The sequence below is a fragment of the Eulemur rufifrons genome, chromosome 30 (genome assembly GCF_041146395.1).
Source record: "Eulemur rufifrons isolate Redbay chromosome 30, OSU_ERuf_1, whole genome shotgun sequence".
NCBI classification, from domain to species: Eukaryota; Metazoa; Chordata; class Mammalia; order Primates; family Lemuridae; genus Eulemur; species Eulemur rufifrons.
Window position 1 is genome coordinate 80,028,138 of NC_091012.1, and position 26,077 is coordinate 80,054,214.

Genomic DNA, 26,077 nt, shown 5'->3' on the forward strand with positions numbered 1-26,077 from the left:
GCTGTACCATCTAGGTTTGTGTAAGTACATGCTGTGATGTTCGCACAATGATGAAATTGCCTAATCATGCGTTTCTCAGAATGTATCCTTGTTGTTAAGCAACACATGACTGTATTTGCCCGTTATATCTTTGTCCACTATTGTAATTTGCAACTTTTCTGAGTTAATATTTAGGGCTCTGAATAACATTATTGCATGTCTTCAATCCCATCTGACAATCTCTTTTATCCAGCAGGATGAACCCTATTGAAAGGAGTCTATTCCTTCTTTCTCAAGTATATAATTTAAAAAGTTCTAGTTAACATCTGTTGATAGAAAATGCTTCCTGGTTTGTGTGTATCTGAAAATAACTTTTTTTTTTTGCCTTTTTGTCTTGAGTGAAGTTTTACAGGGTAAACAATTCTATGATGGAAGGTTTTTGGGGGTTTTTTGTGTTTTTTTTTTTTTTGCTTTCAGTACTTTAAAATTTTATTCCACTCTCATTTGTGTTTATTTTTATTGCTGAAAAGTTTGATGACAGCCTAATTTGTCATTTTTTAATAAGTGGTATCTTTTCTCTCACATAGTTTTTAAGATAATTTGTCTTTGGTGTTCTGCCTTTTTGCTAGAATAAATCTTAGGTTTGAATTTCTTTGTATTTATCTAGCTTAGTATACGTTAAACCACGTGAAATTAATAATATTCAACCATTTTTGACCTACAGTTCCATGTGGTTCAACCAAATACATTTTGTTTTCTCTCTCTGTGAATTTATGTCATGTATTATTTTGCAAAATTATCAGCCAATATATCTTTACAAGTATTGTTTTTCCTTCATTGTCCCTCTCCTCAACTTTTTGGAATCCCAAATAGATATGTTTTAGAACTTAGCATTCTCTCTTCTATATTTCTTAATCTTTCTTCTGTATCTTCTATCTCCTTGTCTTTCTGACTGCATCCTGGGTACTTTATTAAGACCTGTATTCCAGTTGATTAATTCTCTTCACCTGTGACTAGTCTACAGTTTAACCCATTCATTTCAGTATTTTTATCTTTCATTTTTAGAAGTTATGCTCCCCCATCTTCCTTGCCATTTTTGATATTTTCCTTGTTCATTTTTGAAATTCCTTCTTCTGTTTCTTTAAAGATTTCATCTATAGATATCTTCATTCTCTTTGTGATAGCTATAATATTTAAAGTTCATAATGTTCTAATATCGCCATGTATTGCTTCTGCTTATTCACTATAATGGTTTATTTCTTTGTGTGGTGCTTATCTTTGAGAATTTACATTTTATTGATTTTAATCTGGGGAGCCAAATTAAGGGTGCTTTCCTTTAGGGATTATTTGTGTTTGCTTCATCCACAAGGCACTACAGAGTTGTGATGTTTTAGTTTTCTTTGGGGGCCTTCACTTAATGGAGCCCCAGATATAGCTACCACGTGGTGATACTGACACAGGCTTGTTTTCTCTCTTTTTTTTAAATTGGAGTATTTATTGTACAAAGCTTTTATTTCAGCTCAGGGTTTATGTTGTGTGTATGTGGGTGTATTTGGGGATGGAGTATTTCCCATGGACATTCCTCTTCCTTCAATCTCATCAGTGCAATAAAAATTGTTTCATGCAAAATCTAGTTTTTGGGGTTTGTTTTTTTTTTTGGTATTAACAAGAGGTCCCTTCACAGTATCCAGTCCAATATACTGTTGGAAGCAGGTATTCTCAAATTTACATTTCCTAAATACATGATTTTATGAATGTAGGTGAGAATGTTATAAATTTGAGAGTAACTTATTTCTGAATATGATAGGTCTGTGTATTTCTAGATAAGTTCTTCTTCCTCTGATTATTGGTCAATGTAGGGATGGATAGCGGGTGTCATGTCCCCCAGGACCAGAAGCCCTTCTGTCAATTGAAACTAAGAGAAGAGTTCTATGGTCTTCTTACTCCTTCCCTCTTTCTGTGTCATTGCTTGATTCAAAGGAGCCATGCTATTTTCTCTCATGTTGCCACTTGGTTTTCACTCCTATGGAGCTTAGGGTAAGGAACAGGGACATAATGAACAGATCACTGAAAAGTGACCTGAAGCTCACTGGCTTCCTTGCCAGTTAGTACTTTATGAAAATGGAGTATTTAACTTTATTCCTCTTTTTTCACAAAATCCCTGTATCTTTCCTAATGTGTACATTTTTAAAATATGCATTTGGGTTTTATTCGTTTTTAAGGGGAAAAACCTTCAAAAGTTTTGTTTGTTTGTCCTGTACTGATATAAAATCTCAGAATGAGACCCTTAGTATTGAATCCTAGACAAAGAAAACATTTTTCCCCAGAGACAGTTGTAACCTCTTTAAGGCTGAGATTTTATCAACCTTCAATATCTTTTTATCCTTTGCAGAACCTATCTCAGTATTGTGCATGTGGCTCAGATTTAATGTTTGTTATAAAAATTATACTTCATCCTCTTAAATTTGAAGTGTGCTTTCAAAGAATGATGTAGCTAAATGTATATATAATAAAAACCACAAAAGACCCTTTTGCTTTGGTGTTTGATATAGTATATTAAACTTGTTGGTGTTTTTTTGTTAATTAAGGTAACTCTGAGTTCTTGCATTTTATATAGGTGAGTCTATGTGTGAATTATAATAAAAATGTGTTTACTTAGCCTAGGGGTGTTAATTTTTAATTTTATATTGGATTCCCTGCATAATGCTTCATAATTTCATATAAATATTGTTCTGTTTATATCCTAAAGTAGTAACACTACCACCATCTATACATCATAGGCTATACTTTTTATCACCAGGTTATCTGAATAAGGTGTCACCTATTCTGTGATTTCTAACCACCATTTTATATTCTGTTTTAATATAAGCCCTTAAGAGTTTCTCACAGCCAGTTACAGTGTGTTCTCATCAAGGCTACTATTATAAATGGTATGTATGCATATTTATGTGAAAGATTCAAAGACGTTTATAAGTCACATCCTTGCATTCTACATGAATTCTGCATAAGCAGTATAACATTTTAACTACTAGAGATAACTTTCATGAATAAATGCCCTTTGAGGCTTTTATCAATTTAAATAGGTAGATTTTTTTTTTAGCAAAGAAAATGAAGCTTATTTATTATGCCACTCAGTGCTCATTAATATGTCAGAACATATAAATCAGACCATATTGCAAGAAAAATCATCAAAACCTATATATTTTTCTAGTATAGCAAACCTTAGAATTTCCTTACTATATATTAATTGGTTAATATTTTTTTCTGGCATGCTGGATAGGATATGTATGCAGTATATAGATTTTTAAACTCTCACAATATATCTTCCAAACAGAAGTCCTTTTTAAGCCCTAATTTATTTCTGTTATCTGTGTGGTTGGTAACATATTAATAGTAGCCCTTAGAACTACTTTCTCGTTCAGAATAGGTATTATATGCTGTGTCATGTTTTCATAACCTGTGAAGTGGAGCAGTACCAGTGGGAGCAAATAAACGTTACATTTATTTTATAGGTGGACCTGGACTGCCCAGAGATTGTTACTTGATTTTGTAAAAAGAGGGCATTTAGCTGTTAGTTTACTAGACAATCCAGTCTTTTATTTTTCATTGACCTAGATTTGCTCTCATTTTTTCCTTTGACGTAGTAGGATTGTTAAAATATGAAGGATGAGTATGTTTCACTTTTAGCATGTAATATAAATTTTATACAGTAAATATATCATATAAATTATCACCGCCAATTTTTTTACCAAGTGTTTGAACTCAAATGACATTTTCCTCAACATTGTATGTGGAAAATTAAATAGACATGAGAGCTACCTCAGAAATTGTGGAACACAAGCTGATATCTAAGGTATAGCTTTTAAAAAGAGAATTAAGAAAGACCAAAAGTCCAAAATATATAAATGGATATATGCATCTTTAAGTACCTTGCTCAAGCTTATAGGAGCAGCATGGAGGGAATGAAAAGGGAATTTCCCATCTGATGCACTTATTCACTGATGACAGGAAGAACTATGCCCAAAATGGAGGCACATGCATGCCACTGTGATTTTGTCATAACCATGGAATTTTTTGTGTGTAGACTGTAAGGTATTTTATATTGTTTTGTCTTTTTCCTCTGCTTTTAAAAAAATCCCCTTCTTAAGTCCAAAGTTCAAGATCAGAAGGTCAGTACATTTTACTGAATGTTTTGTAGTTCCATTTGGAGAAATCATAGTAGAAAACATCTCTCAGAGCAAAATAATTTGCTTACTTTATTCTGTAATAACTAGTTTTATTTTCTTCAGGGAATTTTCAGAAACTTAAGAAACATTTGTTAACTTGGACCAACCTATTAGAAAATACTGTTGGAAAATTTAAAGAGTTTATGTCTGCTTGCAAAGTCAGAAAGAGCAAAATTGAGATAGGTTTTTAGTGTCTGTTGCCAATGTTCTTGCCCCTCTATCTTAAGTTGGAGTTAGATTATGGATCTAGATTCTTCAATAGTACATTATTTTTTTAATTCAACTGCATTCTTCTTCATCTCTTTTCTTGTAAAAGTCACTCTACTATTCTGCTAGCTAGTAGTAAGTAGTACAACTAAAAAAAAAATTAGAGTTGGAAGAACCCTTTTATATTATTTTGACTGGTTGTCTAATTTTATAAATGAGAAAGGTTAAGATAAAAGAAGCTGAGGTTAGAAGCTAGATGTCAATTCACATTCTTCATGACTCACCTATTATATAATTTTTAAATGACTTTTTTGGGAAAAAATTAAGGGAGATAATAACAATATTATATTATTTTTATGGACTTTATTATATTTGTGATATTTTTCACCTTTTAACATCTTGTAATTTGCTGTGATTTGCTTTCTCACTGTCAATGTATATTCACTTCCCAAGGAAGGTAGAGCTAATAAAAATCATTCTTACAGTATTCTAGAAACATGTTCCAATTCTGTGCCCAAAGGAAATACAAGTTTAGATGAATAAAGAAATTCTTTCAACTTCTCACATTTTACCTAATTAATCAAAGTAAAAAGGAAAATAGACCATGAACAATTCTGTCTCCTCCCCAGCCCTGTAACCTGAATTTGTGCGTTTGATAAGCACTAATGCTGAGGAGCCCAGTAGTAGTTAGATATTATACCCTTTGAAGATTAGTTAACATTGATCTGTTTCATGCCCCCAACCCCACTGGTTTCTTCCCACAGTGTCATATAACCACATGATATACCTAAATGTAGGTATAGAATCTGACTCTGTGTCTAATTGGTAGATTTGATGAGTCCAAATGTGTGTGTGTGTGTATATGTATGTGTGTGAAAAGCTTGATTATAGAATCTCAACACACTATTGTTTTGCAGCACTGCAGCTGAGGATAGCTGCGTTGAGATATGCAAAATATTCTTAATCATAGTTCCTTGGAATTTATATACAAAATGTTTCATATGTGTCTTTATGAAAAGAGTCCATAGTTCCATCAGATTTTTCACAGGCATCCATGACTTAAAAACAAGGATTTAGATCCATTGTTATAAATTTTCATTATTTATTTATTTATTTATTTTCACTCAGCCAATCATTCCTTAAGAGCTTATAAAAAGATATCCTAAAAAGTGAATATAAGAGTGCTTCTGGGATCTAAAGACTAGGGATTCTGGGGTGGGAGTGTGGGGGAGATGGGAAACTTGGAAAATGTTACTATTAGAATTAAAATTTACAGGCACTTCTTTAGATAAGATAGATGCAAGCAGATATCTGTACCCCAGTCGTGGGGGAGAAGTAATAAGTATAGAATAGTGAATGAGAGGATACATTTTGGAGCCAGACCAATGAGATCAAATTCTGGTTCTGCTATTTAGTAGGTGTGTATTGTTGGACAGGTTATTTAATTTCTCTTTGCTCTTCATTTTTAATGGGGATAGTAATACCTCAAAGGTAGTGAGGATTAAAATGAGTTAATGTGTAGAAAATGCTTATAACAGTGCCTGACTTTGTAAGTACTACATATGTGTTAGCTGTTACTAGTATTAACGTTGTTGTTACTATGATTCTTTTAAATATTTCTGCTGCTGTTATAGGATGCCACCAGGGCAAATATGAGGCAGACTTAGAGCCTTAGCCATATTTAGTGATCTAATTTGATAAGCAAATTTCTACTGTAAAGGGTCAGATTGTAAGTAGTTCAGGCTATATGGTCTCCATCAAAACTATTAGGTCATTAAGTATGAAATGTCTGGTTTCCTTAAATACTAAGTTTGACAGTTGCTATCTCTGACATTTTCACATTGACACTTATTGTTTTATTTTCACCGTGAAGGTACATCCTCATTCTTTCGAATGCATGGTTTCTGGCTTCGGCTTATCTCTCAAATTTTTTTCTTTCAGCATATTATGGGGGTACAAAAGTTTAGGTTATTATATTGCCCATGCCCCGCCCACCTCCCAAGTCAGAGCTTCAAGCGTGTCCATTCCCCAGACAGTGCGCATTGCACTCATTATGTAGGTATATACCCATCCCCTCCCCCCCCATCCGCCCAACACCCAATTGGTGTTATTCCCAAATGTGCACTTAGGTGATGATCAGGGAAATCAATTTGCTGGTGAGTACATGTGGTGCTTATTTTTCCATTCTTGGGATACTTCACTTAGTAGAATGGGCTCCAACTCTATCCAGGAGAAAATAAGAGATTCTATATCACCGTTATTTCTTATAGCTGAGTAATACTCCATGGTATACATATACCACATCTTACTAATCCACTCATGTACTGATGAGCATTTGGGTTGTTTCCACATCTTTGCAATTGTGAATTGTGCTACTATAAACATTTGGGTGCAGATGTCTTTTTTTATAGAATGTCTTTTGTTCTTTTGGGTAGATGCCCAATAATGGGATTGCTGGATCAAATGGTAGGTCTACTTGTATCTGTTTAAGGTATCTCCATATTGCTTTCCATAGGGGTTGCACTAGTTTGCAGTCCCAGCAGCAGTGTATGAGTGTTCCTGTCCACATGCAAGCCAACATTTATTGTTTGGGACTTTTTGATAAAGGCCATTCCCACTGGAGTTAAGTGATATCTCATTGCAGTTTTGATTTGCATTTCCCTGATGATTAGAGATGTTGAACATTTTTTCATATGTTTGTTGGCCATTCTATCTTCTTTTGAAAAATTTCTATTCATGTCCTTTGCCCACTTTTTGATAGGGTTGTTTGATTTTTTTTCTTGCTGATTTTCCTGAGTTCTAAATAGATTCTTATTATCAGTCCTTTATCGGATGTGTAGCATGCAAAATTTTTTTTCCCATTCTGTAGGTTATCTGTTTACTCTCATGACTGTTTCTTTGGCTGTGCAGAAGCTTTTTAATTTAATCAGGTCCCATTTATTTATTTTTGTTGTTGCTGTGATTGCCTTAGGGGTCTTCTTCATAAATTGTTTGCCTAGGCCAATGTCTATAAGAGTCCCTCATTTTCTTCTAGAATTCTAATCGTTTCACACCTAAGGTTTAAGTCTGTTATCCACCGTGATTTGATTTTTGTGAGAGGTGAAAGCTGTGAGTCCTGTTTCAGTCTTCTACATGTGGCTATCCAGTTTTCCCAACACCATTTATTGAATAAGGATTCTTTTCCCCAGAGTATGTTTTTGTCTGCTTTGTCAAAGATTAGATGACTATATGAGGATGGTTTTATATCTGGATTTTCTGTTCTGTTCCACTGGTCTGTGTCCATGTACTTGTGCCAATACCAAGCAGTTTTAATAACCACAGCCTTGTAGTATAGTTTAAAGTCTGGTAAATTAATACCTCCCATTTTGTTCTTATTGCTTAAAATTGCTTTTGCTAAATGGGGTCTTCTCTGGTTCCATACAAAGCGTAAAATTATTTTTTCTATATCTGTGAAAAATGATGTTGTTAATTTAATAGGGATTGCATTGAATCTGTAGATCACTTTGGGTAGTATACACATTTTAACAATGGTTTTCCACCTGTTTACATGCTCTGTGATTGCCTTCCTCAGTGTTTCATAGTCCTCCCTATAGAGGTCCTTTACCTCCTTAGTTAAATATATTCCTATGTGTTTTATTTTCTTTGTAGCTATTGTGAAGGGTACTGAGTCCTTAATTTGGTTCTCTGTTTGACTGTTATTGGCATTTATGAATGCCTCTGATTTGTGTGTATTGATTTTATATCCTGAGACTTAACTGAATTCATTTATCAATTCCAGAAGTCTCTTGGTTGAATCCTAGGTGTTTTCTAGATATGGTATCATATCATCAGCAAAGAGTGAGAGTTTGATCTCTTCTGTCCCTATTTGGACACCCTTGATTCTGCTCTCTTGCCTGATAGCTCTCACAAGGACTTCCAGTACTATGTTGAAAAGTAATGGGGCCAGTTGGCAGCCTTGTCTGGTTCCAGTTCTAAGTGGGAATGCTTTCGATTTTTCCCCATTCAGTATGATGTTGGCTGTGAGTTTGTCATATATGGCTTGTATCATTTTTAGATAGCCCCTGTCTTTCCCTATTTTGTTAAGCATTCTTCTGTAAAGGGTCAGATTTTTAAGTATGAAATGTCCAGTTTCCTTAAATACTAAGTTTGACAGTTGCTATCTTTGACATTTTCACTTTGACACTTCTTGTTTTATTTTCATCGTGAAGGTACATCCTCATTCTTTCAAACACAAGGTTTTTGGCTTGGGATTATCTCTCAAATTTTTTTAGAGCAATTTTTGTGAAACCATGTATAAATCAAAAAAAAAACCTGTGTTTTTGTCGAATATGAATTCCATCATGTGTCCAGTGCTTTGCAGCCTGCTTTAAATATCAATGAAGTGTTTGGGAAGGATGTGGCTAATAAATGAACAATATGTTGATGGTTTGAGAAGTTCCATTCTGGTGATTTTAATGTTGAAAATGAGCCACGTGAATGACCAGATACTAAGGTGGATAATGATGAGCTGAAAGCTGTAGTGGAAGCGAATCCATCTCAGCCTACATGTGAATTAGCAGCGGGGTTTGACGTTACTGTTCCAACAATATTGGACCATTTGAAACAAATTGGCAAGGTAAAGAAGCTGCATAGATGGGTACCACATGAATTAAACAAGCATCAGAAGAGAAATTGTCTGGAAGCCTGTCTTTGTTTGTTGTCATGACATACAGGCAAACCATTTCTACACCATAGTGTTACGTGTGATAAAAAATGGATTCTTTTTGACAATCAGAAACATTCATCACAATGGTTGGATAAAGATGAAGTGCCAAAACACAGTCCAAAACCGAATATTCATCAGAAAAAGCTAATGGTGTCTGTTTGGTGGCCCAGCGCTGGTATTATTAACCACTATAACTTCATGAAACCTGGTCATTCGATTACAGTGGATATCTTCTGCAACTAATCAGATGAAACGATACCGATGCTTGCAATTAAGCAGCCGAGATTGGTCAATAGAGATAGTTCAGTCCTCTTGCAAGACCTCATGTTGCAAAAAACAATGCTGCTCAAACTATGGTAGCTGGACTGGGAAACTCTCTGTCATCCACTGTGTTCACCAGACCTTGCACCAACTTACTACCTCTTCTTCCAGGCTGTGAACCACTTCTTGCAAGGAATAATATTCAATTCTCAACAAGCTGTGGAAAACTGCTTTCATGCTTTCTTTGCCACTTATTCTCCACGCTTCTTTGCTGCTGGCATAAACAGCTACCCTTAGGATGGCAAAATTGTGTCGATAGTTTAGGCACATACTTTGATGAATTGTACTACTTGTTTGAGATATAATAAATAAACTAACTTTTGATTTGAAATTGGACATTCCATATTTAATGACCTAGTATTTGTAGCCATAGACAATATGTAAAGGAATGGGCATGGCTGCATTCTAGGATCTTTATTTACAAAAATAGGTGGCAGGTTTTCTGACCCCATTTTGAGCAATTAAATAGTCTTGTCTACAAAATATAATTTTTATAACCCCAGTATTAGGAGATTATACAGGAATGCCTCAATGCAATGCTTGGGATATATTAATCATTTACTAAGTATTTGATGGATAAATGAATGAATAGTAGGTTGATTTGTATAACTGAGGAAAATGTGTGTTAAAGAAATGGTAGAGCAGTGTTTCTCAGGATTTCATGTGTGTCAGTAATTAACACATAGATTACTGGGCTCCATCCCTGGAGTTTCTGACTTGTAGATCTGAGGTAGGGCATGAAAATTTGAATTGCTAACGTGCTTCAGGTGTTGCTGATGCTGCCAGTTTAGGGAACACTACTGTAAAGGAAGCAACCAGGGGAATTGCTCTCTGGGTTCAATTCTAATTAATGAGAAAAAAAGGGTTTAGTTAAAGTGAGCAAAAACTTGTGAAGAAGCATCTATATCATTTGTTATAAATTTGATTTTTTTATTTCTTCCCATTTAATTCAACAGCTATTTTTTAAAGCATCTATTCTTTGCCTAATACTCTTCTGGGTGTAGTGGATGTACAGTATGTGAAAAAAGAATATGACATAACATTGATGTTAGTGTCAAACATGTAATCTAGTTGAGGACAGAAAATGTACATTGATGGACCAATTAGAGAATTAGAAAATGTATTTTATCAGGTTCCAAAATGTACAATCGGGGTATGAATGCTATCAGTACTCAGAAATAATCAAAAGGAGCCTAACTAGGCGTGACATGAAACTAATCTGATCAAAGTAGGCCGACTACAGTTTCATGAAGTTATAGGAATTGCAGACTGCTGTTAACCCATCCATTTTCAGAAAAGAGCAAGAAGATTGGGTTCCACTCTTAGGTAGGAACCAGCAGTGGTCTCACTCTACCTGTCATTTAACATGGTGCATGTATGTGAGATACATAATTGTTCCAGAGGCTCTTGGTTTAGGCTAGAGTTTCTCAATCTCAGCACTATTGACATTTTGACAGGATAATTCATTTCTATGTTGGGGCAGGGCTGTCCTGTGCATTGTAGAATGTTAACAGCATTTCCGACTTCTACCCACTAGATGCCACTGCCTTCACCCAACTATTTGTGACAGACAAAAATATCTTTAAACATTGCCAAAGGTCCTATACAGGCAAAACCATCCCTGTTTGAGAAATATTGGTATAGTCTGTATACATTGAATTGTTGCAGTCTACACAATAATATAATGAACATGTGTGATTTTTCTCTTTAACAAGTGCTCCCAGACTAGTTTATATGTTGAAAGGTGGGGAGGATAAAATTTTCTTACAGTCCTTTCTTAGAATGTTATTACTCAATTTTTGGTTCTATAATTTGGAGCAATGTCAAATTTATTTAAGGAACAGAACAGTTTAAAATAGCTTGGCATTTCAATAAATGTATTAGTTCATGAAGATCTTTTAGCAAAATATCCAGCATATAGGAGATACTAAATAACCATTAAAAAGCAAATTTTTGTGTAACATATCTTAATAGTTAGAAAAAGAATGAAAATATTAGAAACAGAAAAGCACACATATACACCCTCCCTCAATTTTATAAAGAAAGATAAACCTCATTACCCAACCTCGAATTCCACCCTTAGTGTTAATCATGGTTAAATTAGTTGTATATATTTCTACCTTTTCCATGCTTGTACAGACATATATGTATAAATGTGTACATATATATACTTAAAATTAATGGCCAAATAGTCTGGTATGTGGATGTATGTATCATAATTTATTTAACTATTTTCCTATTGTTAGGGTGTCATTTTAACATTAAAAGTATGTCTTTATTATGGAAAAATATAATTTCATATGCAGAAATATTAGCAAGAACACAAGTATTATTTATTATAATAATTAACTTGAATCCTATCACCTATTAATAACACACTCAACATTTTGGTATATCTTCTACTTCTTTTCAGTCCACAGAATTTTAAAATGTGTACAGTCATATGTGGCTTAATGACAGAGATATGTTCAGAGAAATGTATCATTAGGTGATTTTGTTGTTGCACAAATATCATAGAGTATACTTAACACAAACCTAGATGATATATCCTACTACCCACCTAGGCTATATGGTATAGCCTATTACTCCTAGGCTGAAAACTTGTGACTGCACTGAATACTGTTAGCAGTTGTAACATAATAGTAAGTATTTGTGTGTCTACGCGTAGAAAAGATACAGTAAAAATACGGTATTATAATCTTATAGGACCACCCTTATATATGTGACCCATTGTTGAACAAAATATTGTTATACAGCACATGGCTGTAATTATACTCTTTTTTTTTTTTTTTTGTATTTGGCCATCTTCAATCCTGGGCTCAAGTAGTCTTCCCACCTCAACCTCCTGAGTAGGTGCCATCTTCAATTACAGAATAAACAAACTTAATAGCCATCACTTAAAAAACATATATCTTAGCTTAAAATCAACAGTAACAGAAGGCTGGATAGAGTAAGAGGAGTTATTAAAATTCAAGAATTTTTAACCTGTTGTCCAATGTCTGGAATCAATCAGTTGTATTTCAGAAATTTAAGGGTTGAATACCCTGAAATTACATGCCAGATGTTGTGTGTCTAATGTGCATAGCTACATTTTTCTAGGAAGGAGGCTCATAGTTTCTCTATCAGTGTCTCAAAGGAATCTACGATTCCTTGCCTCCCCCATAAAACAGATTAGGAACCACCAAGATGTACTATCTCCATTGAGAATTGTCCTTATTAAATTAGAAGAGCAGTGTGGAAAAGATTAACAAAAAGCTTGTGTCCCAAAAGTTTAAGGACTGCTATTTGAATAGAATTTTTTTATAAACTATAGGATTCTGGAAGATAAAATAAGCACAGCAACATGCCTCATTGTCTGAATCATTCATACATGATTTTAAAGACAATTTTCTCTGTAGTTAGTAGTTAATAGTTAATAGTTTATATTGGCATACAGATGATACATAAGTAATAAAGGGTAAGTATGATTGTGTTTATATGATCATTTGTTTGTTTTTTACTTGAGGAGAGAGTGTTGCCTGGGATAAACAGCAGGGTGGTAAGATAATCCATCATACTGAAACCTGTTCTCTGGTGATGGATGGATAGATTGGTAAAGTAACTCAATAATCTTCATTTTTTTCCAGGTTATTCACAGATCAGTGAGCATTGTCATTAATAAAGCAATGGAATGCTTTTGTGTCCTTGCCTGCATTATTCCTCAGGTTTTGACAGAAAAAGACTTTTAATTTGGGAATAACCTCTTATTAAAACTTATATTTAAGTGTATGGTTTGGAAGATTTATTGTGACTCTCATGAGTATATTATTAATAGAATTACGTTGGATATACAAATTATACAGTTTGAATTTCTGTTTTAATAATAGCCCCCTTCAGTGCTAGCTAATTCAGATACTGGATTATCCTCATAGGTAGGTACAAAAACTCATCCAATCCAATATTCTCCCCATGTTACATGTGTATACTACTATAGATCTTAAAATAGTTTTAATAATTTGTATTAGAATGAAAGGTGGTTGGCTCCTTATATGGCAAGGGTGATATTTGAATTAAGTCCAGTGTTTAGAGCTGAAATTTTAGTTTGATTAAACAGAAAGGGAATGCTATATTATTGCACAGACTCAGTTTTTGAGGATCATTCAGAATGATTCTTGACCCATCTCTTTAGACCAATATACTATTATACAGGTGTAATAGAAATAATATGTGAAGTGTGTTTATTTTCAAGCTAAATTGAAGATTGTCCTTCAAGAAATAAACAAAACACAGCAAACAAAAAGAAAATCAGCCAGATGCAAAGATCTAAGGCTTTATTTGCTGGGTTTCCATGTGTTCTCTACTATTCCCATATTTAAGTTTGTTTTTATTTCAGATTAATACAGTCCAATTAATGTGATTATACACAATTGTAGCAAAGCTATTCATTTCAAATTCTTCATCAGCTTACCTTCTACTTTGGAAAGGAATGCTCAAAAACTGAGTCTTTTAATAAAATTCCTTGTCATATTTTATGAACTATAAGATCTTCCATGTGTTACAGAAGTATCAGAATTGTGTTCTGATTCTAGCTCTGTCTTATCATTATTTTCATGAACTTGAACATGCCATTTAAATTCTCAGAGCCTCAATTGTTTTACCTGTATTATGGAACAGGTAATATAATCTTACCTCTGCTCTGGGCTACCTTGAGACTTAAATGTATGATGTAAGGGAAAGTACATTGAATATTGTCCAACACTAATGAATATAAAGTATTATTACATAAATGTTACATGACTTCACAGTCTTGGTAGTTAGAATGAATGTTTTAGTGATTACTGAAACATTAATTTATATATTATGGGCTATTCATTTAGTTTGTACAAACCAGGTCTGGTATTAAAATTTAATTTTGTAATTAAATAACCTAATAATTTATGTCTGTTCATATATTTGCTTTATAAAAGTCCGTCTCTTTCCTATAGTTCCTAGCACATAGCCTTCTACAAAATGGGTACTCTATAATTTTTTATTATTATCAAATTCTGTATTTTACTCATACACAGTTAACTGCTTAGGACTTTTGTGGGCACATAATAGATGCTTAATAAATTAAATGTTTTTTGAATTGAATTATATATTACCATGGAAAGAAATTAAATAGTGTAGAACAGAAACTGATTTTTTTTCATGCACTAGAGAAATAATTTGTAAAAAAATATCTCTGTTGGGACTAAATTAATATAGCTTTTAGCCATTTCTCCTCCGTATTTCTCTCTCTCTTCATGATTCATGTCTGCCTTCCCCCTAAATTAGGCAGTAGGTTCACACTTGCCTAATATAATGAAGTAAAATAAAAGTTTTAACAAAAAAAAAGTACTTTTATAGTCACATAACACATAATGGTGTTTTGGTCAACAACGTAGATGACAGTGGTCCCATAAGATTATACTACTATATTTTTCTATACCTTTTTTATGTTTAGATACACAAATACCATTGTGTTATAGTTGCCTACAGTATTCAGTACTGTAATATGCTGTAGAGGTTTGTAGCCTCGGAACGATAGGCTATATCATATAGCCTAGGTGTGTAGTAGGCTATACCATCTAGGTTTGCATAAGTACATTCTATAATGTTTGCACAGTGATGAAATTGCCTAACGACACATTTCTCAGAATGTGTCCCTGTCATTAAGCAATGTGTGTCTATATGTGGTGAAACTTTTCTGATTTTAATCTCACCAGTGTAGAATTCATAACTATCTGAATGTCTTTACTTTGTAATCTGTATGAGAATAGTTTGCTAAACAGATTAATAGCATGAGCAGGAAGCTATATTACCTTCTTATACCTACTCAAGAAAGCAAACTAGTTTCAACCATTTTTTTGAAATGACTCCTGCAATCTTGAATTAGCATACTATGTGCAACACTTGAAAGTCATAAACGTATATTTTATAATATACACTTAGACTAGTATCCTTCAATTATTTCATGCATATTAGATTTTACCATACAGATGCACATGTATTTGTAAACAGCTATATCTTTCAAACTTTTTGCTTTCCATCTGGAGTTTCTAAAAGAAAAATTTGACTCTGTGTGGCTATTTTTCTTAAGTAAATCTCTTTTGACACTATTAGAATTTGACAATACTCTTTCTTGATCCCATAGTTGTTCATCGTGGTCTTATATGCATAGACCCCCTACTCTTCAGGTGCATTTAAAGAGGGAATTAACTCTAAAATAATCGTTTTGAATAGTACACATTTATCGAATGAACTATTAACTTTGGTAGTAACTTTATGTTTTAACTTACTGTGTCATGAGAGACTGCATAGTATATAGCATGGAGTAATGGTAAAGACCACATACCCCAGAGCCAGACTTTCTGAGTTTGAATCCTACTGGTTAACTTCTCTGTTTTCCAATTTCTTCTTGATAAAAAGGGAATAATAGTACCTATCTCATAGAGTGGTTATAAAGATTAAGGAAAGCTCTTAAATAATACCAGGCACATGATAAGCACTATATTAGCCATTGTTAATTAAAATAAAATAATTTCTAAACTGTGTTAAGTTGTGAATATATAAATTCAGATTCTTTTTTAATTTAATTTTTTTATTTTTAGAGATGAGGGTCTCGCTATGTTGCCCAGGCTGGATTGCCATGGCTATTCATAGAATGATCATAACACGTGGCAGTCTCCAACTTCTAGGCTCAAGCAATTCTCTTGCCTCAGTCTTCTGAGTAGCTGGGACTACAGGGGCATGCCACTGTGCCTGGCTTTAAATTCAGACTCTTAGATATAGTAGAGTGGTCCCAAATATTCAACAACTTGAGAGCCAGACTTCTAACTGGAGTGTTTCCACCATCCATGATGTTTTCATAATGAACACTTTTTTTTAAATTTCAGAATATTACGGGGATACTCTTGTTTTAGTTACATAATTTGCTTTTGTGCAGTTTGAGTCAAAGTTATAAATATGCCCTTCACCCAGATAATGTGCATTTTACCCATTAGGTGTGAATTACTTTTAACTGGCAGGCTGTAGTGGTCCTGTAACAGAGGTGAATGTACCAAGATCAGAGCTGCTACTGTCCCAAATCTAGTGTAGCACCTACTCCCCTCTCTAAATTAACTTTCTTTCTTCGTTTTTTTGGTGAGGACCAAAAAAGACCTTACTCTTCCCTGTATTGTGGTAGTTGTGCTATGATATACTTCTTTCACAAGCAGATACAGATGAAAGCCAAGCATTAGTTTTTGTGTGTGTGTGTCTGCTCCAAAAAATAGAAATAAAAACCACTAACACATTAACTGCTGTGTGAGTTTTATTTAACTCACGCTAGTTTTTAGCCCAGGGCCTCGTGAAGCATATGTAACTCACACGTCTCTATTTTGGGAGCTGCATGAACTATTTCTCAAGTTGCATATAGCTCATGTAATAGGAAACAATAAAAAATAATAATCTTTTCGTTATATTAGAAAGGATCGTTTTGTTTTTGAAGATTTGATTCTATTTTCCTAATAAAATACCATGGCCCCAGGGGAAATTTTTTTTCCTCATGTGGCAGTCAATGTGTTAATGTCTATTTAGGATATGAATACCTTAATGCTTGAAATGGGCTGAGACCAGCAAACTAAAGCAATATCTGTATGGTATAGATAAATTAAGTGTGAGTCAGTAGTAATGTAATGTTTTTACATTTTAATTTAAATATTCTGGCTATGAGACTGCACTACCTACGTGCAGTGCAGTTTCTGCTTTATAATATAATATCAAAACTTACATGAGAAAAGAAATACTGCTTTATTTTTGAATAATCTACTAGAGTAGAAAATGATTTTCCTTGAACATGTAAACTTTGGAAGTGGTTTTTTAAGGCCCCAATAAACACACTGATGTTTATTGATTTTACAGCCAATGGAACAAACTGAATGTTTCTGTTGTTCAATTTAGCCATCCTTTATGGAGATAGCCTTAATTATAGAAATGTACTAATAAAACTGGCCGGACTATTGAATTCAGAAAGGTTTTTAAAGTACCTTTTTATAGTGAGATTAAGAAATATTAATCTGTCAACCTTGTAGATTAAACTTGAGCTTCTGTGCAGTTTGTTCCCCTAGAAGATACCAAAGGAACCATGGGTAATATTTCTTCATAAGTAGGGATATTTTCCCTGGTGTTACAAAGTTAAGTTTTCAAACATACTTGACTTTAATTCTGTAATGTCAGTTTGGAAAATAGTATTTATATGTTGAAATGGCATGAGAAAAAAACCTCAGAAATCAAGCTAGCAAAAAGGAGGATACTGAAGCAGCAATGCACAGATGCATAGTGCAAGGAAGTTACTTGGAGAGTATTGAGGTTCTCTCTGTGGCACAATGACCTTTTGTTTTGCCAAGAATTGAATATTTAAACAATTAGTTCTCAAACTCTTTATTTCAATATACATGATGGTTACATTTTCATGTTTGACCCATTCCCAGGGATGTATCCAGAGTTTTTATGGGCTTTGGCATGGATACGAAAGGCTGTAGGCTCTAAATAGGTCCCACTATGATGCCACTTTATTTTTCTCCTATGCCCTGGAAGCACAGCACTGTCTCTCAGACTACCAAGGTTGAGACCACTATAATATTAAACTAAGCATGAAATTCATAATAGATCTTAAGTCATCGGAGTGATGGCTTTTATTGATCTTGTTAGATGAAATTGGCTTATTAACAACCAACATTTATGTTTCTTTTTTTTTTTAAGGAAAAAGGAAAACACAATTTCATAAGTCTTTTGGAGAAGAAAATAATAGTATCTAAGATATATGAAATAGAGTTTTCTATGGTTCTGGATTTTTTCCCATATTTTGAATTTCAAAAAGCAAATTGAACAAGTATACTTTGGCAGTACATATATTAAGTAAACATAGTATTCTGTTCATTCTTTGCTATTTTCTTTTGTAACTTGCTACAGCACAATTTCTGGTTGTACCCTGCAGCAAGTTAACTTTTATTTTTTTTCCTGAAAGAAAATATTTTTCTTATAAAACTAATACATGCTTATGATAAAGAATTTAGATTAAAGAAGGTATGAAGAACATAAAAATTAAATTGATAATTATTTTTATCAGAATTACCTTGATTTTCCTTGACTTGATTTGTTTTTAAAGTGCCTTGCATAGGCTGATCATCTTAACTTTGACTATCCTGTTATTAGTATCCCAGCCTTAATTTATGCATAGCGTCAATACTGCTCTAATGGTTGAAAGCTAAAACAATTCCTCCAGATTGCTCAATATGTTGTGTCATTTTGCAAACAACTTTGTTGTTGTTTCAGTTTGAAAATTCTAAAGCTTTTTTTCTCCCTGTCATGTTTCCAGTGTCTCAAGTATGTTTTGTTTTTTCAATATTTACGTAGTTTATTGACAAAGGAAGAAACTCTGATCCTTCTACAAATAACTTGATAATAACTTGAATTTCCCTTGACAGGAAGAGTTGTAACAGGTGCTGACTTGAGTCCATATATTAGGGAAATTAAGTTATGAGAAAGGAGATCTTTTCTCTCTCTCTCTCTTTTCTCTGTTTTTTTGTTTGTTTGTTTTTGTATTTTTTTCTTTTTGAGTGTTATTACAAAGTTCCCATGAGGACTGGGACTAAGAGAGTAGATCTCAGATTAAACCATCAAAATTGAGGCATTTTCCCCTGGAATGTGGGAAAACAAAACAATTTGATGTTTATATGCTACTTTTTGCAAGAGTAATGAATATTAGTTATTATGACTATTAAGTTAGAAACTAGACATTTCAATGAAATCAACCTTTTCTACATGCAGGTTTTTAAAACAAACCTTTAAAAGAAATACAAAAAAGAACTTAGACCTTAGAGACTTTTAGAGACTTGTACTGTTTCTTAGATCACTTTCTTCTACCCATGACTATGTCCCCTTTGAAAACAAACCTCTTCCCTGGCCAAAGATTGAGCCCTTAAAACCTGTCCTGCAGATAAGTACTTTTGTCACACAAGGGACCTCGTAAGAGTGGGGGCAGTTCATTGTGTCTTTTATCACCAATACATTTGCCACTTCCTAACATTCTTTGATAGCCATATGAGATGTGTCTATGTATGCACACATGCACACACACGTGTGCATGTACACACATACACACACACACAAACACACTTAAGGCACATTAGGTATGGGTTAGCAAGGAGTTACATGAAAAGTTAAGGAGACAATTGACTATAACCTCAGGCTTTCTGTTTTATCATATGCAAATTAGAATAAAAATCAGAATTCATTAAATATTGAATATATTTATCCTAGCTCTTTTGTAGATGTCAGGGATACACTGTTAACAACAGAAAGTCCCTGGCTGGGGTAGGGGATGTTGAGAACTGTTGAACAGAAAGATAGTAGACAAATACAATTTAAGAAAGTACGATGCGCACTGTCTAGGGGATGGAGATACTTGAAGCTCTGATTTGGGGGGAGAGGGGGGCAAGGGCAATATACGTAACCTAAACTTTTATACCCCCATAATATGCTGAAATAAAAAATAAAATAAAAAATAAAAAAAGAAAGTGAATGTGCTGTGAAGAAAAGAAAATAGGGTGATAGGGCAGAGAGTGACTATAGGGAGGGATGCCCCTTTAGAAAGGGTGATGGTCAGGTAAGGCCACTCAGAAGGGTGACATTGAGGATGTAGTGATACCAGAAGGCATGGTTTTTTGAAGATTTGAGGGAAGAGGTCTCTAGGCAACATCGCTGTCCTTCCATAATTTCTTATATTCAAACTTTCTATCTTTTGATATATGATTTCCTGAGTTTGAGAATTACTTTTTACTTCTTTGGGAAAATATGCATTATATTTAATTTGTTTTATTGGTTTGATGTAGTTGTGTGATTCAACATCTTTGATGATAGGACCTCAGCTAAAGGGCTGAGGAACTTTGAAAAAAAATAATAAAATGAAGCATTAAATCCAGGACACAGAATGTTCTGTGTGTAAAAATAGATTAAATGGGAATAATATATTAATGTGAGCCCTTGCCCTTTTTCCTCTGATCTCCCTCCAACCTGTCAGGGCCTGTGCCCAGTATTTATCTTAAGGGGCAGAGACAGTCTCTTGCCACCTTCAGGAAAAACTGGTTAAGGCCTGTTCCTTTTTTATATACAGAATTCCACATATATAATTTTAGAAATGAAAACATTGCCTTACATTTTACACTTAAGATTTTTAAAAATAGTTTTAAAGATTCTTTTCTTTGTTTTCAGTTTCTAAAGCATTAACACAATTCAGTTTTTATTTTATAACTTTAAAATTAGTACAAATGAATATATATAGAACAGCTCTTCTGTTTTGAAAATAAAGTTACTGAGTGAAGAGACACTCTCTATTTTGTTGAATTTGTTTTGGATACATTGTTTCCACACAGTATATTTCTCTTGTAGCAACAGATGCGATAACCCTGAAGCCTATCTTCTTTCTTGTTACGTACATTAGTTTTTAATTAAGGAAAACAACTAGATGGAGGCAGTTACTTTCTGTGAAATGTAATGAAGATTTATTTTGGAAGTGACCTTCATTTTATTAGTTGAAGCAGTAATCATCAGAATTAATAGAATAATCAAATTATATACAAACTCATAAATTATCTTGAATAGTATTGTCAAAAGTTCAGCTATCAATGGGTCCTATTGTTTTGCAGCTGTATTAAAAAATTATAACTGCTGATTCCTACATTGATAGGAACTGAAATTGCTTTTTTAAAGGCTATGTAGGATGGGGGCTACCAGCCAAAAATTTTCACAACTCTTAATTTATCTGTAATACAATTTGATGTCACCAGGGCAAAGTTGAAATTCAGTACAGTGTTGGTATGTTCTCTTTCAGTAAAATCTGACTCATTGTTGGAAACAGTACTCAATTAATTAGAGTTATATTGGTTTAAATGTCTGTTCTTTGGGGTTAATAGCATCAAAGAGTTAGGTTATATTCCAGATATATACAATTATCTGAATAATATATTTTGTGGATATTATGTTGCTTTGTGAATTTTCCTTGAGGTTTTTATAAACAAGTATTGAAGTGGCAGTTTAGTAATTGAAACTTAAACAGAAAAAAATATATTTCATTGGCCTCAGTACTTCATGTAATATTTCTCAGAAACTATTTCCATGAATTCTCATGTTCTTTTTAACTTTAATTAGAATGGGATAGATGGGAAATTCCTTGCTGTTGAACTTTGTATTTTTTCCAGTTGTGTGGATGGGAATGGAAGGTCTTGATCACTCCTGTCATGTAGTTGGTGATACTAAAAACAAGTTCTAGCCATGGCTTTGTGCAGTCAAGCATTACACTATGTCAGAGTCTATTAAAATTAAGTAAATTTATTATTGAAAAAAATATAAGACTTTGTAAAATTAGAAAACGACTTGTCATTTTAAAAATTACTGTGCAGTATAATTATTGTGTATACTTGAAAGTGACATTTTCTTAAAAAAAAAAAAAAAACCTCTGTGACAAAAGAAAGACATGTTCACAGGTGAGGAAAATTTTACTCAGTCTTTAGACCCAGATATTAATTTCAAATAAATGCCCATTGCTTGTTTTCAAATTTGTGTTTCCATTATGTTAACTTTAGGATTCGCCTAAACTTTGGAAAAATGTTAGAGATTATCTTGGTATTAAATGGTAAATAACTGAATTATAAAATGTATGAGCATTCTAAGAGTAAGAATAAGGTTTAAATTTTCTTTTATCATTGGCTCTCATCTCATGAGCAGATTTTTTTTTAAATGTAAAGATGGGGTAAGTCTAAACTTACAGTTTCTCAAGTTACATTTATTACTTGTTATAGTCAATTGGAAATGGAAACACTGGTTTTCACAAGAATAAATTGTGGCCACCTCAGAGCATTAAATATCTTTCTCTCTTTCCATATCTTCTAAAGCTAGTAAAATGAATAAACACTCAGAATTATACCAAGCTTAACTTTTGCATTTTGATGCCTTTGATTGATGTCCTCTTCTTTTAGGAGAAGGACATATTTTAAATTTTAACACACAGCATCCTCAGTATCATCTAATACAGGACATTCATGACAAGGTAAACATCAGAATAAAACTTAGTGAACAACTGAGGTATAGGAGTTGCAATCACAAATGTTCACAGAGGCCAGGCAGGTCATAGAAAGGAAGTGAAGTGGGCTGAAAGAGGACAACCAGGGAGTGATAGAGGCCAACGTGAACTATAGACCCACCAAAGGGAGCAGCTATTATGTGGCCATAGGTCTCAATTGCAGGCCCAGTGTTGCCAGATGCAGAGTTTCCTCTTTTTCAATGAAGCCAGAGCTCCAGATTATTTATGCAAAGGTAACTTTTTTTTAATTGTGAGGTCAAACAATACATATCTAAAGGCTGGATTTATCCTACTTGTCAACTCCTCGCTATAGGTAAACAATATTATTATGGCTATTCTAAAATACTGCTTCATTGCATCAAACTCATAGTTAGCAAGTACGGTGGGTAGTAAATTTATGCTATACATCTACTATCTCAGCAGTCTAGAATTGGATTTTGACTTCTGTATAAATTGAGCACCCCTTAAGGAAACCACAAGCATTCCGGTTGGGTATTTTTCTTCTCCCAAGACGAGTGGGGAACCTGCGGCCTTAAGACTACATTGTGGCCTTCTGGGTCCCTAACTGCAACCTTTTGACTGAATCCAAATTTCACATAACATATCCTTTTATTAAAAGGGGTACAGCAGAGAAAGATGAAGCTTTTCTTGCCTCCTTTGATGCTTAATAAAGAACAATCTTGAAATCAGAAGGCCGCAGGTTCCCCACCAGGGGCTGCTTTCCTCAGTTTCTATTCTTTTGCCATGGTCCAGGACTTACCACTTCCTGGATTCCTTCTACAACCCCTAGCCGCCCTCCTGCCTCCAGTATTTGCCTCCTTCCTCCTCCTTACACTTAACATCATTTGTCTCATATGTTTAACAGAGGGCTAAATCTATGACTTATGCTTTTGCATTTACTGTGAAACTAATGCAGAGTGTAGGACCCTTAATAGGTGCCTAGTTGGTTGATATGAGCAGTTTCAGTCTATACACAGTTCTGGATGAGTAATGACTGACACCTCTACCTTCAGTCCCATTAATCTTTGAGTTGAGAAGGCTTGCAGGAATTTCCTAAGATTTGCCTAACATAACTGAGTATCCTTTGTTTTATTTCATTATATAAGTTGGCACATGCCAACAAAGGGAAAAAATTGAAAGTATTTGTGATCCTAGAGGTCTGGGTCACTTTTGTATGTGAACCATCTCAGTTTAAAATGTTAACAGTTTTGAACAGAGGTTCAGTTTTAGAGGCAGTTAAAGGAAATGATTTGCGGAGTGGAGAAGGTGTAGAGGGTACATGGTTTGAAGAAACAGCTCAGGAACCACAGAGCAGTAAGGCTATTACTTTGGCATGACAGCCAATTTTGTAATAAATAGCTAAAGGGTGAAATTCTTGAGCATATAACCCACAGGAAGAAAGAACATGGTTTTTATGAGGTATTTATACCTCAGCCATCTAACAGAGTTCTTTGAGAGGGGTAAATAATATGTGAACAAAGGGGAGCCAGTCAACATTCAGATTTTCAAAAAGCCTTTGATAAGATTTTATATCAAAGACTGCTTTAAAAAATAAATGTTCTCTCACCATGCGGGTGGGGATAATGTTTAGTCACGCATAGAGATCTAGTTTAAACACTGGAAGGGGGTGGTTTAAAAGAGCTCTTACTTGCATGGGGAGATTTTTACAGTAGGCTTTCTGAAGAATCAATATTTAGTGGGTTTTTTTTGTCTTTTTATTAACATTTTTATAAATGATTGGAGAGTCAGCATAGTAAATCCGCAACCCACTTCCAACCCACGTTCTAATTTATAGTTTACATTGAGAGCTTATAGATAGTAAAATGCTAAGCTGATGAGTATTAACTGAGGGACTGTTTCCCAAGGGTCATATAAAAAAGCAGGAAAATAGCATGAGTGGCTGTGTCTCTAAGAAGATGATCTCTGCACATGATTTTCAACCTATGAAAAGGATCTAAGAGTCATTATATAGGGCTCCCTGAAGACAGTAGCTTTGGATATTCTTGGTTCTGCATTCAGAAAGACCCACATAATGCTGGCCATAGCCATGAAGGGCATTAGAAATAAAGTAAGTATATTCTTGTCTGGATTTAAGATGGATGCCTCTTTACCTATGTATTATTTGTACAATTTGAATTTTCAAGACTAGGCAGCAAAATGAAACAAGGATTTAAAGAAGGATTATTCAAACCAGAAATGACTTTTATTATGTGGAGAACATCAAACCAGAAAAAGAGGCTGAGAAAGGAGATTGATAAAAAGAAATATAACAGAGTCTAAGTAGGTTTACTCCCATCTAAGTACTAACCAGGTCCAACCCTGCTTAGCTTCCAAAATGAGATGAGATCAGACGGGTTCAGGGTAGTATGGCCGTAGACTAAGTAGGTTTACTATAGACTCGCTTGCTACATTTCAGAAGTTTGAACCAAGGGCTTTTTCTGTTGAATTTGAAAGATCTATTTTTAAATGAATTTCCTTAATATGTGACAGATAATAAAGATGGGGCTGTTAACCTGAGTATTTAAACTGAAAAACTCAATTTTATTAAAAGCCTTATTTAGATTATAATATGTTTAAAGGGTATCAGGAAGCACCAGTGCTTCCCTGTCACTGTGATAAGCTACATTGAGGAAACATTGAGTTAGCACCGTGGTTCTGGCCCTTGTACAAACTAGGGAGCCACTATACACATGAACTGTAGATATGGAGTCTAGGTTGTGACCCAAGCATATAAATTGACCACCAATATTTTGGAAGGATTTATTTGTTAAAGATTGAATGATGACTTGTATTCTATAATTAATGCTAATTTATTCTGGACTCCTCATGCAATTATTAATACAGATCTGTTTCTGTCATCCAATACATAGTTTTATTGTGACTTTCCTATAGAAGGTTAAATTTAAGGACTGCTGGAAAAGCTGAAAAAAATGAATGTATCATCTACAGAATGTCACCAAGAACAGAAGAAGCTAGATATATGGCTAAGATCTATAAAATAGATGCTGTTTCTGGGCGCAAGTTTTCTGCAGGTCATGTATTGCTTGTTGACAGTTTTTTCTAGATTAAGCATGATGATTATGCCTTATAAGAATGACAACAGCGCCCAGGGCAATCCATCTGCCCACAGCCTTTTCCTTGAGTGTGAAATCTTCACCAAAAGCACCATTGGACACAGTGACTTGTACCAGATAATTTCTTGAATTATCAACAGTGATGTGTTATTCTAGGTCCATGGTAACTCCTTGAAGGCACAGAAATTAATCTGTTCCTTGTTCCCTCCTATCTAGAAATTGGTACCCAGAGTACTAAATAGTTATCTTGATGAAAAGCCAGGATATATAGTGGTTGTTGAGGTTGGTAACAACTAGCTGTCTCTAATAATCACCCCCCAAGGTGGAGTAAGAGTGCTTCCTGAGTACCCCTTCCAAGCAATACCTGTACAGGAAGACTACCAGGCTTGAGCAGTTTCATTTTATTGTTATACATTTCGTGGGGGAGATTGCTTTCATGAACATA

The 26,077-nt window shown here is 34.1% G+C and overlaps 1 protein-coding gene across 1 annotated transcript in view; it reads left to right on the forward strand.

The window, feature by feature from the left end:
• Window positions 1-26,077, forward strand: part of CHM (CHM Rab escort protein) — a 106,818-nt gene that overhangs the window by 12,517 nt on the left and 68,224 nt on the right. The window lies entirely within an intron of this gene.